Genomic DNA, 17,361 nt, shown 5'->3' on the forward strand with positions numbered 1-17,361 from the left:
AAGGGTTTGAAGCTATGAATGTAGGATAATAAAGAGCAGAATCAGTGTGGCATGAACACACAAAGTTAGAGCCAATGTGAAATATGCTGCAGGCTTAGTCTTAAATGTTAGTTTACATCTTGTCACAGATGTCTGTATTACTTATTTTCAAGTAGACTTGTTTTCCTTTTAGGAGTCAAAATACTTTAATGTCTGTGTATAAGAGTATTGCATACAGCTTTGCATTGAAGTTTTGAAATGTTGGAATAAGAAAACTATTTGAGGATAAACTCTTTATAACCATTTGGTTATCTGAGATATCTGCTAGCCATTATACAGAGACATACCATACTTGCTACTATGGTATCTAATAAATATTTACTAAAAACCATCTTGCTTGAATCATATTCCTTGTGCTGTTGTTCTTCCAGTCATGCTTGGCTGTGTGAGAGTTGCAAAATTAAGTAATTTGGTTATAAGATATGGGGGAAGCAATTCAAGAGAGGTGATGACTTACTTGCCCAACCTTGGCAAGCAGTTAATGTGTCTGCTCTTGCCATGGGGTTCATCAGCAAGTCTCACTGCCTCTTATAGAGGAAACTGGTATCGTATTGTCCTTTTGCTACAGGTGGAGAAACCGAGACACAATGGAGAAGAGGAAAGTGTTTTGCTCAGTATGCAATAGTGCCAGGCTAGAGATTAAGCCGGCTCTGCTGAGGTTATATCCAGCGCTCTTTCTAGCGGGTCATAACTGTGTGAAATCAGCATATGAGCAGTCTTTGTGCTCTCTGAGACCTGTCAGCTTTGAATAAATAAACAAGAACTTCTAGGAGCACATCTGCTTCTAACAATGTAAGTGTTTCTGGGAAAAGTATATCCATTACTCGGGTTAAATCGTATGATTTGATGCTGATGTGTGAAGGTAAAACCATCAGTGGCCTGGCCGTGTCTTTCAGACAGTCAGACTGACAAAAATGTTAGGGAAGCTAAATCCTTTGAATTCTGGTACTGCCAGGGCAGTGTATGGGTATATATGGAAGTGGAACCCCAGGGATTTCAGTGGGACTCCATGCAGACAAAATGATCTTTTCACTCAAGCTTATATCATCAGAACCACTATAAGAAAAGGTCTCTAGACAAATTTTACTGGGCTGAAGGCTTTCTAATAGCACATCAGTCAGTGTTCCCCAAAAGTGGTTTACTTATGATGGATGCATTTGGATGACTGTGAGACAGCCTGCTGCTCCTGCAGCTCTTCTGCCAGTCTCAGAAGGGGTAAGTCACTGAGTAAAGTAGTTCCTTCAGAATGCAAAGATAAGGGGAAGAGTATTGATTAGCTCTAAGTATAAAAAAAGTACACAAACCTCTTAATTCACTGCTGTGTTACGGTTCTTTTCAAAAGTAAAAGGAGGTAACAGAAATCATGTTGGGCTCAAATCTTAACATGAGGAAAAACTTTTTCACTGTGAGGGTGACAGAGCACTGGAACAGGTTGCCCCGAGAGGTGGTGGAGTCTCCTTCTCTGGAGATATTCAAAAGCCGCCTGGATGCAATCCTGTGCATTGTGCTCTAGGTGACCCTGCTTGAGCAGGGGGGTTGGACTAGATGATCTCCAGAGGTCCCTTCCAACCTCAGTGATTCTGTGATTCTGTGATTCAAATATTTATTTTCTGTAACTCAGTGCTTTGTGCCCCCTTTTGATTCTTGAAGTGCAACATTTGTGGGGTAAACAAGATGCAAACAAGAAAATATTTGTTTCTTCCTTTTCCTGTTGCTGTGAATGCATGAAAACCTTCTGTGATGCATCAAACTAGTTTGCCTTAAGCTCATGGAGCTCCTCGGTTAAACATGAGTTCTTTAATATGGTGTTCTCACTGTAATTTCTAGTTAGATAATGACATTGAATGCCCTGATGATATCAACGCAGTATTTGCCTGTTCTTTCAGTGTCAAGTATACGCAATGAAAATAGGCAGATTAAAGATTAAAATAAGGATATGCTGCTAGCAAGGAAATAAATTGGAATAAGTCAGTGTTGCTTTGCATGTTGGCAGCAAGATGAATTTTAATCTCTCATAGTTCTATTTAGGCAGCCAGCACTTCCATGTATTAGTTATGCTGCTGTTATAAGTTTGTTTCCTAATTCAATTAAGTAGTATTTTAAATATTCATTAAGTAGTATTTCAAATATGCATTATTCCCACGTTGTGAAACTTGAAGATGCTCTTAATCCATATCCTAGAACACCACGAATGGAAAAGAACTATCTAAAGTGAAAGAGAAGATTGTCACATGAACAAATGTGCGTAAACTGGCTATGAAGAAAAGATGAGCCTCATACCATCCAAGAGGCGAAGTTTCTGTAACAGCTGCTCAAAGGAACAGTTGGGACCAACCCCCTAACTGCTTCTTGGTGGAACTCTATCAGATCATGAAAGGAATTGTAGTGTTACTTAGATGTCTGCAATGCCAAGAGACAGCACTCGGATATAGGAAGTCCCTTCCGTGCTGTATTTTTCTACGGATAGTCTCAAAGACTGTTGAAAATAACATTTTTTTCAATATTCAAAAGGTATTTTTAAAAATGCCTTTGTCTAGTTTGTAAACAGTACAAAAATACTCCATTTTAGTCCTTAGAATTAAAATATTCAAGTCATGATGCTTGAACATTAAAGAATTTGAGGTTTCAAATACCTAGGAGCCTCTGTTTATCTTAAATTGTGGGTCTTGGCTACTCTGAAAAGCAAATTTAACTGATGCAGCTTATCCAAAGATGAGGCTGGTTCCTTCTTCTGTTAGTACTGGAAGATTAATCAGAAAAAACAATGTACTTGTTGATATTTTGTGTGCAACTAATTACAAGCTGTGGAAAAATGCTCTTTAGTCTTCTCTAAAAGATCAGGTTCAAGATTTGAAGTCCTAACACGTTTATTGTGGTAACACAACTTCGAGTCACGTGAAGCAAGAACCATACGGGTTCCATTAGCCCACATGGAAAGTGGGATTGGATCTGTGAAAATATTAGCAGTACATCCAACCCAGAAGTATTATTTAAAAAAAATTAAAAATTAAAACTCAAGTGGCTTAACAGTTAGTTGACAGTGCCAGTATGCTTTAATTTCCACTGAAACTTTGAAGTTGCCACGATCTCCATTTAAATGGAAATAGTGTGTTCTGTTGATGTCACTAGTGAGCTTTCTTTTCTCCTGATATGTTTGCATTAGAGAGACTTCTTGACAGGAAATCCCTGTGAATATGTTTGTCTTGGTGATCTGCTTCTGCTTTAGAGGAAAATTGCTATACCAGACAGCTCGCGGGACGAGAAACTTTTCTTTCTTTAATCCTGTGAATTCAAATCTGACATAGGCTGCTAAATATTGGAATAAATGTGCGTTATTTCTGTTTGGAAGCTTGTTCTGGGAGGAGGTGCCTCATCCCAACGCACAAAGGCTGTTCCACATTTTGTTGATTTTAAAGCAGCATCCATCCTTGCTTCTGGAACGTGTCCAATTAATACAGGCATATAGACGAATCGGGGAAATCCTCTCCCTTTACCTAAGATTGCTGTTGCTCTTGTTCCTCTTTGCAGGCCCCAAAGCAGCAGCACGGCTGTGCCAGGCTACCCTCAGGCCCGCTTTGGTGGTCTTCGTGTTTTGGGCCCCAGTTTGATGTGCAGCAGTAGTAGCTACTGGATTCAGGTATCGCTTGTGGTCTGGTTTCAAAGAGCTTCTCAGCGGTACGTTGGGGGAGAGGCACTCTTTTAGCCGGCCGCAAAAATTATCCCTTCCTTGTGCTCTACTTGCTATGAAAGGCCTCTCCAGGCATTCAGGGAGTAGGATCAAGTCCGTTTTTCTGTTGCCATGAGACTAAATGCTTCGTTAATGTGCAGTGGTCTTTGGTATGACCATTCAGGAAAAAGTTCTATTACTTATATTTTCCAGCAGTGTAAGAAATATTATTAATTCTAGCTCCAAAAAAAAAAAAAAAAATCAAGTTTTGGTAATGCAGAGCACTTTCTTAATCAACTGCTGAGAATTTACCACTTCAGTTGAGTACAATACTGACTTTTTGCCTTGATATATCAACATTCATCCAAAAGGGAGTCCCAAATGCTTTACAAATCATACAGAAAATGAGAAATCATTTCTAACACCTATTGAATTAGTCAACACGGAGCAACCAGTTCACACAACTTGTGAAATACGAAACCTTATTTTGTATGTAGGAATGTAGGAATCTTCCTATCATCAAACAGGAAAACATTCCAGTTGAACCTGCCACAAGTGAACCACCGGGTTAAACTTACCATATTTTTTTTCTGACTTGGTGAAAATAGCCAGTGGGTTTTTAGTTACTTCAATGGACGTGACTTCTTGATTTATATTTCAATTGAAAGGTGGTGGTTCCCCATGGTGCACATTTCCCTGGCGTGGTATAAAAATTTAGCACTGATTGTGCTTTTTGGTTGGTAATTTAGAAGGTACTTTGCTAGTGAAGTCTTTGGAGGAGAGGCGCATCTGTAAGAGGAGGCCTTCCCTTACCCGGGAGGAACAGGGAAGTACGTACTCCAGAAACTTCTTTCCATAATAGCTAATTGGTATGTGTCTCTAATAGGCGTAGGATTAAAACTGTCAAACCTATTTTCCAGAGCTGCAGTTTTGTAGCAAATGGCAGATGACCTTCTTTCTAATCTGAACTCTGGGAAAAGTAATGGTGGTAAGTTCCAAATAAGATTTATTCCAGGGGGATTTAGCTTTTGTGGGACTGTTATCTCTTCTTCAGGGGAAATATTTCCTTGCTGCCTTCTGTTTGATCACAACTTCTCCTCTCCTGGGAATTTGCAGCGGACCCAAGCACGGCCTGCCATGTGTGGGTGGTGTTGGGGTGGGTGCAGAGGCAAGTCCACTCAACTCAAGGTCAGTTGTGATAGTGAAATCTCTGAAGACACAGGCCCCAACACAAGTTTGTTTCTTTCTTTTTCTTTTCTGCTTTATGCTCCCTCCTGCTCTTGTCCTTCTTGCTTTTTTTTTTTTTTGGCTGGCTCAATATCGTAATGCTTCAGATTGACAAGATTAAGCAAAATCCTGCCTCAGATTTTTGATGATCTCCTGTTTTGTATTAATGTTGCAAATCTGTTTCTGTTGTGTTTGTGGTTGAGGACTTTTTTCCCCCTGCCTGAGATTGTCCAAGAAGCATTGAACAGAGTGCCTAATGATTTCCAGTGCTTTCTCTTGACATTTTAGCTTGGGAGAATGAGCAATGCCTCCACTGGGGACTTCCCTGGCAGATCCATGTCTGAACAGCCAGGGCCAGCTTCCAAGAACATTAAATTCCAGCTGCTTTTCCATCCAAGGCAAGGTTAGTTTAGTATCCCCCTTCCTCCCTGTGTCTTTACAGCAGGAGATATTCCAGCCAATGCATTCGTCATGTTTCTGAGCCTCCCCACTGCGTGATTTATGCCGAGAGCACTAGGGAGAGAGATTCCAGAGCCGTGTGCCGAGTGTGAACTACCTGCAGGTGTGTGCAGCAGGGTGCGATAGCCTGGCACAGCTTTGTCCATACATATGCAGCTACCAGAGTCCCTGGGCTTACACGGACAGAGCTGAGCTTATGTACCACACATTCAAATGCACCAAGCGTGGCGGGTCCAGCGCTGTCCTGCTCTCGCAGAGGAAACTGGGGAAGCGTGTGAGGCCTTGCTGTATGGGAACGGACGTGAGAAGCTGAGAGGGGGATAATAGGCTGAAGCTTCTGAATTGGTTTTTGCATCTGATGTTGCTTTCCTTATTTCTGAAAAGCAACACCAACTTCACCATATTGTTAAACTGTAGATAACTCTGCATAAGGCTTCCAAAAAATTCATGTTATTTCTCCATAATACTCCCTGGTACTCTTTCCATGCTCTGCAATATATGCACCATGTGAGATGAAGCAAGTAACTTTTGCGTGTGGGGGGGGGGGGATTGTTTTGTTTTTAAAATTGGGTATGCATATTTGGTGGCTGGCTTTACCTTCAAGGGACATAATTTTCAGTGGTATAATGAACTATCTGAGTCTCTCTTGTCAGCTGGGAGATTGAGTATGCAGCACATTGGGAAATTCTGCCCATCTTAACCTAGCAGCTGGCAAAGGAGGGGATGCAAATCTCTCAGTCGCTTTTTAAACCTGCGACTTCTGCCTGCCTTTGTCTCCTCTGACCAGGAGAAGACAAACCTCACGTGCTCTCAGTTGGTTTCGTCTGTGAAGTCATATGATGAAAGGAACTGCAGTGTTTTTAGAAACCCAAAATGTAGCCAGTCTCCAGCTGGTAAAGTTGTCATAGTTCACAGGCTAAGTGAACTATGGAAATTTATACATGTAGAGGATCAGGTCCAGTGTACACAGCTGGGAACCAAGCTGAGCTCAGTAATGAGCTGTACTCAGTCCTAAGCACAAGCCAACTGTGGTGCACACAGATATTCCTCCTGGTTAGCAGCACGCCGATCAATGTCCTCTTGTTCACTTGTGTCCTTGTCCTCTCCTGTTGCGCTCCCGATTGTCCACTGTTCTCCTTTCCCTTCTGTTTATACGATGCCTTATGAAACCAAAAGAGAAAGTCATATTAGATGAAAACTGATTGCCTTTTTATGATGATTCAGAGAAAAGCATTAATGCCGTAAGACTTTAACTTCTCCAACGGTGGTTATAACTTGTTACATGCTTTTTTTTTTCTTTATTTGTGAAATAAGTGTAGCTTATATTTGGTATGACTGTGGTAGAGAACAGAAATAGATATTTAGAGAGGATTGTTTCTTCCTGATAGCACTATTGTAGCCGTGAGAACTTAAAATGAGGTTTTGCTTAGGTCTTTTATTTTTCTGTGGTCATTTTTCCCCTGAAGTTTGTCTACAGATCTGTACTGAGACCCAAACATCTAAAATGCTTTAAAGTCAATCCTTTTATGCCCCTGTGTATTCAGCTAGTATGGTAAAATGTTTTTTTTTTTTTTTATCCAGTGCCTATGAGATCATTCAAGTATGGAGACTTGGCAGCTTCTCTGTACCTACAGAGACGGCTGTTTGAATTTAGGACTGAGTGTCTTTCTGGCTAAGGATAAATTATTTGGTGTTTTAAATGAGGATTTGTTGCTTTTTCTGGCATGGATAAGGTTGGTTTATTATCACTGTCCCAGACTGCAGTTTCTTATCCTTTGGATAAGAAAGTGCAGTTCTCATGTTTTATTACATAACAGCATAGTCATTTATTTTCAACAATTTGGTAGTAGAAAAGATTGTAATAGCTAGTTAATATAATCAGAAGACCAAGGAAAGGCCCTGCAAAACAAAGTAAGCAAGAGTAAATACAGAAGTGATGGTGAGGTTGGAAAAACAAAATGAATGTCTGCTTGGGCTTGCGGGGTCATTTACATAGGAGTCTGTATATAGAATTGAACAGTCACTATAAACAGCGTAATCCCTGGAAAAGGTGAATAGGGGTTTTCATAAACATGAGGGATTCTTAGTGAAGACAGAACTTATATATATCTTGTTTTAAAAATGTTAGGTTTTTTTAATCAGTTTTGGCATCCAAAATGTCTTGTCCCACTCAGTGGGACAAACAAAAGAAAAACCCCAAACAAGCCAAAAAATGGATTTGATTCTAAAAAACCCATGTACATGGTCCTAAATAAAATAAATGGAGGAAGGCAGGAGCAACAACTATGGTTGTTGTCATCTCATTCGTATTTATATATATTTATATATACGTGTGTGTATACACACACCAGTGCCTCCTGGTTCAGAGAAACACTAGTCCTGAAGTCTCTAACTGCAGCGTGGGGAGGAACGAGTTACAAAGAGAGCCGCTTCTTGAACCGTGTTTTGCGGCCGGGGTCGGGTTTGCCGTCTGCCCGCTGGAGCAGGTCCTCTGTGCGTGGGGTGGCTGCCCTGCCCTGGTGAACTGCTTGGAGTGCTGCAGAGGGCAGAATAAATGCTTGCTTTTTTCTTTTTCTTTTTTTAATGAGCATTGCAGCTTGATTTACAACGTCTGGGTTCAACTTAAAATAGTGTTACCCAAAGTAAAACATCTGTACATACAAGCCTGAGAAGATTAATAGAAGTTTATTTGCTTCTAAACCCTCCAGCATAGCTTAGCAGCGTACACCACCTCCCTCTCTTCATTTTTGTTTAAGTTACGCAGGCAGCTAGTCCATCTCTACTGACGTTTGTGATGCTATAAAACATAACTGCCCTGGTTTTGGCCCCTTTATTTGCACACAGTGCAAATGAGTGTCAGTATATATTCACCTACATCTCTTTAATGGGCAAATTGGTTTGTCTTTCAGAGAGAGATTTTGTACATATGCCATTTACAGTGTAAATAGGGGCTTCCTTCTTTTTTGTTTTTTTCGTTTTTTTTTGCCAGTATCTGAGAGATCTTCACATCATTAAAAAAAAAAAACAAAAAACAAAAAAAAGGAAACCAAGACATTACCAGTAATCACAGTGCTGCATGTGTTGGTAAATCTCTGTGCTTACCAAAGGAAAAGCTGTTCATCCTTCGGCCTTGTTTCAAACCAGAAAACAACAAAAGTCCAAATCTGAGCAAGAGCACAGAGCACTCTGCCTTTGCTGGTAGCTAGAGAGACTTGCAGAGTTGCCTTCAGACAAGGGCAGCAAACCTTCCTCGCCTGGACAGAAGAAAAGCTGATGCGGTAAGCATCTAGGTTAAGTAAAGAAGGAAGGAAGGAGCTCATGGGTTTGTGGTTGTCCTCATCTTCTACAGGGGGAGTTTTGAGACTGTGGGCTGGCCAACACAAGGGCCATGTTCCTAGTTCCTCTTAGTCTTGCTGTAGTCTTCACGTTGGCGGGGCAGATTCGGAGGTGCTGCTGCTGAGAGGCCACAGTTCCCAATTCCTGGGAGCCCTAGAGCTGAGGTCCAGGATTTCATTTTCTACTCTAGGTGCAACCAGTATTGTGATGAGAGTGCTAGAGTGGTGTCCTGGCCTAGGTTTGTCAGGAGCTTGAGCTGCTGCCCCTTTTTTAGCAGCTGAAATTTTTGGCGTTTGTGCGGATTGATTTCCAACACACACAGTACTATGCAATTAAGCCAACGTTGGAGGTTGTAAGATGAAAGATAAGTGAGTGGGAGGGGAAAGAAAAACAGAGCAATAACCAAGGCTGCTGCCAGCAAGAACTAAAGAAACAACACCAAACAGTTGGCAAAGTACCTTGTGGCTGCTTTGATAGTCCCTCACCATAAGTAATAAAACACCTCTTGATTTGTTCTTCTCCTACTGGTTGTAAATCCTAATGTAAAGCTGCCTGTGTTTCCTGGAGTCCTGGGGACCTCACAAAAGCCTCTGCTATCACAGAGTCCAGCCTGTTTGACATGCGAAGCGGACGGAGGAGCAGAGAATGAAGGTGGGAGGAGTGGGAGTCACTGAATTTCTTGCCCTCCTTCAAGGCAGCTCCTGGGAAGCGAAGGAGGCAGCTAATGGCCCTTCTGGAAACGGAGCCAGCGCTTTAGTCGGTGCTGCCTTTCTTCATTTTTCACAGCCAAATGCGGGGAGGCAGACGCTTTCCCTCGGGACAGAGCACATAGCAGAGATGTCCTCCTTTCTCTTCGGCCTCGCTGAGCGGATGCAGACACTCGGGCTGCGGGTGAGGAAGGAGGACGGAGAACCTGAGAGGATGGTGAAGCTGGCAAAGGCCAGAATGGATGTCTGTGTGCTTAGCAAAAGACACAGCCTGAGAAGGGGAGATTTCAGTGTTGGGGAGGTCTCCCACCTGAATGCGAAGTCTATAGGCCGTATTTTACAACAAAACACTAGCGCATTCAACACTTCTTACTCTTGCTCCAAATCACTGCAGCTGTGGTATGCATGAAGCTGTTACTGTTGTGTCTTTTTAATGTGCTTTAAAATGTGCCTGGAGGTTTGGGGAATTGCTTATTTCATTTTTTATTTGTATTTTTTTTAATTCCTGCAGAAATACGGTGCTGTTTATATTTAAGCAAAACCTCCAGCAGGCATGAATGAAATCAAAGAGCATCGTAATCTTGAAAGGCAGATTGGAGACTGACAGATATGTCTAGCTGAAGGAGTCTTTTCACTAGTGACGGGACAGCCAGGGGTTTCAAACACAGCAGCCCCTTTCCCTTCCTATCGCTCTGTGCACTCCGTCCCCTGTCATCCCTCCTGCCCCAAATCTCCCTCCTCCATGAAGTGTGGATCAAACCCGGGGTTTCGGCAGCATTGAGAAAGTGAGGTTTGCTTGGCCAGGCAAGCCCGGCCAGCTCCCTGGCTGCTCATTCCCGTTCGCTCTCCAAGAGCAGCAGCACCGTCTCGCACTTGGAGAAGCTGCTCTGTCTCTTTTCCAGTGGAATATCTGATAAGATTTCAGTTCCCACACTAAAACACTCTGAATTCAAGTGTCATTTTTAGCAGCCTGTTTTCACTCAAGAGGATGGATAAACTCTGAGGGTTTTTTTTCATTTTGTTTCATTAAAACTCCCTGGGTCAAGTTCAGACTTGGTGTTGCTTTGTTGGCCAGAGGAATGGTTTTGGCTGTGAGTGCATGGGTTTTGGGAGGAGTGCCTACCTTTATACGGGAAAAAATCTACCCGAGTAAGGCTCGTTTCTCACTGTGCCTTCTCTATGCCCCTCTGTTCCAGAAAAATGCAAGCTGGGCTCCGCGGTGGTGCTGCAACAGGCTGATCTCTCGATGTTTGGTTGTGTGATGGGAACGTTATGGAAAAAGAAGCTTTGTTGTAATGAAAAGCAGCTGGCAAAGGTGGAATAATGAGTTTGTTTTCTGTTTTGCTTTCTTGCGTTGTACAATGAAGACCAAGATGAATTTTGGAGAGAGGGAAATTGAGGAAATTTTAGGGCTTTTCTTGTGTAAGATCCCAGGCTTTGTGCTGCCACCTCGATCCTAGAAATCGAAGCCCCTGACTACCTAATGGGGCGCTCTAAAACTTCCCAGCTAGTGTTAGCCCCCAGGTTAGGTGCATGATTAGCAGTGGCAGCAGCAGGGGAGTCTGGGCTTAGATGAGACCGTCAGCTTCTGGTATGTATTTACCATCTTGTCAACTAGTTTTAACTGATAGCTGAAAAAGTACTGGGAGCTGCTAGGGCCTTGTTTATGAAGGTCATTGCTGCTGCATCAAGTGATTTTTGCACCAGTAGGGATTTTCCTTCTCTGATTTTTCACTATGGTAAATGAGACATGTGGATGACTTAATAACCTGGTCTTTAATTCAGGGAGTGGAAAGATGTCCCTTCACTTCTTTGGTCTGCAAAGCAGAGAACTTCTTGCAAGGGCAATGGAAGAAAGATGTCTCGGTAGTCCTGTCAGCATGGTTTAGAGAGGGAGACAGAAAAGGGGATATTAGTGTTTTGTGCCACCCCCCTCCCCCCAACCCAACTGATACACTGCATGTGGTGTGACTGATGATAGTCCAAGACTGTGGAGGTCTCCTGCCCTTTTTCCTTTCTCTTCCCCTCCATCTTTCTGCAGTATTATTGCTATATCAAATCCACCTTTCCTTTCTAAAGCGGGGAAATGAAAAGACAGGAAAATAAGACCAACAAATGGTGCCCTTCAAAACACCTTCACCTTTCTCTCTCCCTCTCTCTCTCTAAAAAAAAAAAAAAAAAAGAGGGGGACAAGTTCACGTGCCTTCCATACTCTACTTTTCTACTGTATGCCTGTTTAGGTCCCTGCTCATGTCCCAGGCAAAGCCAAAACCATCTTTCTCAAATCTTTCCCATACAAGCTTTTGTTACATGACACTCTTGGCGAAACATCAAACCATCTCCCAAGGGCCTGTTTTCTAGGAATGGCTTAATGTTGGCTTTTAGGCAGGTGTACAGACATATAGCAGCAGACAGTGTTTTCTGATTTACGCTGTTTTTGTAGCGTGCCTACAAAATGGTATCTTACTGGATTTTGAACAACTTCTAATGCTGGAGATTAACTGTGGTTGAAGCCTATTCTTTGAATCTTGACCCTGGTATTTGCACCTGGTGTCTTCAGCTGATGTAGCACTAATTTTTAACAACACCAAGGATCTATATAGAAATACTTCCTTTCTTCATCTTTAAAGTCAGTTTTAGCCTGTAATATCTTGATTTTTTTTTTAATTTTTTAACATTTGTCATATTAACTATTCACATCATCTTTGCAGTTTCAGGTGGCCTAGATGTTACCTTACCTATTTTGAACAGTAATTCATAGCTCTGGAGACAAATGATAGAGCTAACATTGGTGTGTACTGGGAGATGGGACTAGAGCCTCCCCAAAAAAATCTTCCCTCAAGTGTTCTTGCTGACATAGCTCCCCCAAACATGATTTAGACGTTGCAACTTTAGAGAGTAGAGAGCTTATTCTGATAACCAAAGGCGGAGAGGTTTTTTTACAAAAAGCATAGAGAGCTTGGATACAGGAGGGAGGGAAGAAAGGGAGGGAAAACACTTTCTGCGAAAGGAAGATGTTGGCATGAGAAGAGTGGGTCTGGCCGAATACCCTTGGGCTGGAAAGCAGAGGGCAGTAACTCTCGGCACACTCCTGCTAGCATGACCGTCTCATCGGGGCAGTCTGGGACTTCTGCGCTGTTGGTGAGAGCTCAGGGCGCCTCTGGAAGGGGTTGTGTGAACCCTGCGACAGGACAGGACGCAACGGCCCTGGGCAGCCCTTCCAGGCCCGCTCTGTCTTTTAGCGAAGTAAAGAATGATGATATCCAGATTTCCCGTTTGGTTTTTTGAGTGGTTTATTTTTGGTTTGGGTTTTTTTTTGTTGGTCTTAGGGGGTTTTTTTTGTTTTTGTTTTTTTACCCAGAGCTGGCTTCATTAATATACCAGAAACTACTGCAACTGAATGCATTTCTAGGCAAAATTTTCAGTTGCCTTGGACACTGGACTTTGTCTTCCCTTTCTAGAGGGTGATAAAACCCTGATGGTCCTCCAAATGAGGAGAGCCGTGTGAGCGGTGAACTGTTTAGGCTCGTGTCAAAATGCCTCTTCTCCGAGTGTTCTTTGTTTGCTCTCTGGATTTCTGGCCCTTGGGTTAAACAAGATGTGTCTGTTATGTTTCCACTTTTTCCTTAATTTTGAAAGCAATGTTCATATCCAAACAGTTTTTTTTATTGTTATTGACCTGATGTTTTAAGTTTCCAGGGAACTTTCATATTGATTTTAACTTTTGTAAGCTGTGGGGTTTAGTCGTTTCAGGAGTTTTGGTTGGTTGGCTTTTTTTCCCTTTTTTTCCTTCCCCCAGGACTGCATAGAAAGGGGGGGGGGAAAATGGGCCCAGAGCATCCCTTTTAGCTAGAGCAGCTAACCCAAATGGGAATGTCTGGCTTATTTCACAGCTGCACTAACCTGAGCCTCCCCCTGAAAGCAGCAGAAGGATGTCGGGCTCGGTGGCGCAGGACGGGCTCTGCGCCTGCTCGATTCAACGTACCCCAGACCTGGGACATACCAGTGCAAAGAACTACCTGAGGCTGATTTAATCCTTCGGTTACTTTTATGTGTAAGTGTATATAAGTATGTATTTGAAGAACTACTTTAACAGGCTCTTGGAAGGAAACGATTTTTAAAAGCGAGCTTTGCTTTCTTTGAACTTCTTTTTTAATACTTAGCGAGTTCCCTTTGTTTTCCTGCAGAAGGTAGGGCTTTGGTCACTGGCTCATCTGGAAGCTTTGAGGTTTACTTTTCTTTACTCCTAGTGTATGAAAGGATTAAGAAAAAAGGCAAAAAGCAGTAACTTCTGACCTTCCAAAGCTGGTAATGTCTTTTTTTTCTCCTCCTTTGTCCTTGTCCTTTCACAGTGAAGAAATGGTGCAAAACATTCAACATTTGTTTCCAGGTGATCTGTTCTTTTTCACCCTTCTCCTGCCTCTTGAGATGGAGGCCCCCGGCCATCCTTTGAGATGTCAGGAATTTTAGGATAAGATTTATGCAGCAGCCTAGGAAGGCATTGGACCACGTAGTGAGGGTCAGGCATATGGTAGCAATGACTCCACACCCCAGCAAAGCGGCTTTCCCGCAGGTATTTGCACACTGTGAGAAGTCCTTCCTCAGCAGCAGGGTGCTTAAAGGTGCACCATGTATTCTGATCTTGTCATGTATGTGCTGTGCAAAACATGTATGGAAACAAACAAATATTCCTTTTATTTCCCCAAAATAAGTTAAACACAATTTGTGTGCTCAAAAGAGATTAAAGTCCTGATTTTCTTTCTGTCTTGACTATGCTGCATTAGCTGTTGAGAATAGCAGCTCCTCAGGTCTCTGGTAATGTAGTCTTCACCTCAAATAGGGATTTGAAAATATTTAAGCATCTCTCTTGTGAGGCTTCTTGTTTCCTATTTGTTTTTTGTTGCTAAGCAATGCATTTGTACCCCCCCAAACTTAAAATTTACAACTCTCACATTGTCCCGCAGCCTTATTCTCCAAACCTCACATCTGTAATGAGTTTTCCATCTGCCAGTTTTCCCAGGTCACCCCATCCATCCTCAAGTCTGCAGAGGAAAAAGCCTTGTGGTTGAGGGATTTTTTTTTTCCTTTTTTTAGCTTCCATCTGTAATTAATTTTCTTGCAAAGCCACATCTGTCTGTTTGGGGCAGGGGAAGTGGGGAAGGGGAGGTAAAAGTGAAGTCACTCTCTCCCTTTCCCAGTAAAATGCAGAATTTGGCAAGTGCAATTGTAGTTCCTCCGGGCATTTCAGTCTCTCCCTCCCATCCTCCAGCCCTCGTGGCCCCCCTTCTCCAGTGCACAGGCAAACATCTCACGGAAAGGTGAAGCGCTGCTGCTGCTGCTCAGCTGGTCACTCTGCCGCCTGCGTGGAGCTTGTGGGTTTGGTCTGTGCTGCAGCCCACATCTGACACTGCAGTGTGTTTCTACTGCTGGGGTTGCTGCAAAAGCTGCTGGCATCCTTTGGAAAACTTCCTTCTGTCAATATTTGAATTTTCAAAACCATACTAAATAGCTGCCATGATGTTTCTTTTTTAAAGCCAGAAGAAATAGCCACAGTGGTCCCAGTCAGTATCCCTTCTCTACCATCATCTTGTGCAGCTGTTCCAAATTTTTTTTCTTTTTAATGTTCTGCAGACCACCAGGTAGCTTCAAGTAGAAGCGGGGCTTGCTGTGAGGCTGGTAGGCTGTCTGGCGCTCTGCTCTGCTGTGGTAAGGGAAAGGAGAAAGGACCAGCTGTCTTCGTCCAGCCAGGACCAACCCAGAGCGCAGCAACTGGAGTCTTGTTGAAAGCCTGCAAGATGCTCTCTTGTTTTGCAGTTTTCTTGGGGCACATGATCTTCCTTGTTTTCCTCTTGCAAGCTGTGGCCTGAGGAAATTTCCTCCTGTCCTGCCTCTGTGCTGAAAATAGTTGGTAGAGGTCCCAGAGCCTGGCCTTTCTTCAGGCCATTTAATGCAATGTCAGGCCCTTGGCCTGTTGGGTGACCTGCCCCTGTCATGTTCCAACTCCTCCAGGTCCCCTGCAATAGAAAAAGCAGCAATAACTGCAGGGGTAGTGGGCATCCCGTAGAAGAGTCCTTCAGCTGGGCTCTAACAAGGAAGGTTGGGCACTGAGTGGAGGACCCAGCCCAGACCATGGACCAGCTTCTGACTAGCTATGATCGCATGGATGGCTACCTGCGAGCTGCTGAGCACTGCCATGGAGCCCAGGGGCCTCTTCCCAGCCCCTGCTTGTTGGCTTTGTGAGTCTGGGATGCATTCATAAGGAAAGCAAGCAGCCTGCTTGCGGAGGGTTTTCATGGTCCTCCTGAATCTATGGGAAATCGGCCCCTGAGATACTTTTGTAGATGTGGGAATTCTTCTCTTGCTCTAATGCAAATCAAACTCAAAAGGTTTGGGTTGACCATGGCTACTGGCAGCAGCAGTGACTTTGGTCAGCACCTTTCTCCCCTCCGCTCCTCCTGTATTTGCTCCTGCTAGCACCACTGTTATGCAGCCAGCTGCTGAATTAGGTAGGATAATTACCCTGGGTTAAATTATATATGTACTTACTTTTTGCCAGATTATTTTTAAACATAGCTCAGTTCCGCAGTTTGGTTTACTGCAGGGCCTCACAGGCAATTGTATTCACACAGCTCGGGGGTTGGCATAGGAATGGGAGGATAAACAGTGGCAAGGGTGGTAAGGAGGGGCAGCTTAAGCTGGTTTCTCTGTATAAAGATGCAACTGTTTGTCAGACTGCTGCCTGATGTCTAAGGCAGAGCGTATCATCTGCAGGGCTAAAGCACGCAGTATATTGCCTGCTTATTGGCCGTCCCTGCACACGCATGTTCTCGGGTGTTGTTTTCAGCAAAAGCTCTTTGGGATGATGTCCTCAACAAGGACGAGAAACACCCTGTGTTAATAACAAACTGAAATGGGAAATGATGAGTAATTAATAACTGGAAACTTCCTGACCCAGGATTCATCACTGTTGGATGTAAAACTGAAGCCTGAAGCCCAATAACTGTCCCCAAATTGCAGGTTAGCTGGGGAACTAGCGTCTGAATGTCAGCCTGACCTGAAGGTGAGCTAAATGGATATTGGATATGGAAATTGAGCAAAGCGGCTGAGAACGGCGTCGTCGGTTTGGCGGGCGTCCTAGCTGAGTCCCTGCAGAAGAACCACAGCTGGCCTGCGTATCCCCGGGAGTGGGCCGGCAGGTATATCGTGTCTTGCAGCCCACAGCTGCCACCACTGCCGGAGTACAGTGGGACTTTGTTTCAGCAGAGCCATATTAGCAACATGGCCATAAAACCGTTTTTGGCAGAGGTCAACTTAAACAATTTTATTCTGCCTCAAGTTCAGCCTTTCAAGCAGGTTTAAAATAGAGAATGGGTTGCAGCAGTCTCCTGAGGGGCCGGAGATGTGGCTACATATTATCAGGGAAAGGATGCTCGGTCCTGGGTAGGTGCAAATGAAAGAGAGCTTTGGGTCACCTGCTGAAGGACAGTCATGTGGGAGGAATTGGGAATCCCACCAGGCAGATTTTGAGTGGTGAATGTCAGCTGCCTTTCCAAATCTCTCCGAAATCCTCCAGTTGTGTCTCCAGTCCTCCATGACCTTGTGTTTCTATCTCCCCATTTTAAGGAGTTTTATTTTAATGCTGATTTCATGAAGAAGGAGAGAGCGCTTCAGCAAACAGGCTGTGGCAGCAGCAGCTCTTGGAGGAGCAGACTCATAACAATAACACAGTGAGGAAATTAATCTGATTCCAGCGTAAAATGACCCAAATTTGAAATAACACTGACACCCTGTGGAGACACGTGGAGGAACATTCTGCAAGTTTGGCCAGTTCTTGTTCCTGTAATCTGGGGGCAGAAATGACTGGCTATATTCCTGCTATATTCCTGAAGTTAGATAAAACTTCAATTTTTTTCCATTGAAAAGTTT

This window comes from Apteryx mantelli, chromosome 8, assembly GCF_036417845.1.
Source record: "Apteryx mantelli isolate bAptMan1 chromosome 8, bAptMan1.hap1, whole genome shotgun sequence".
NCBI lineage: Eukaryota > Metazoa > Chordata > Aves > Apterygiformes > Apterygidae > Apteryx > Apteryx mantelli.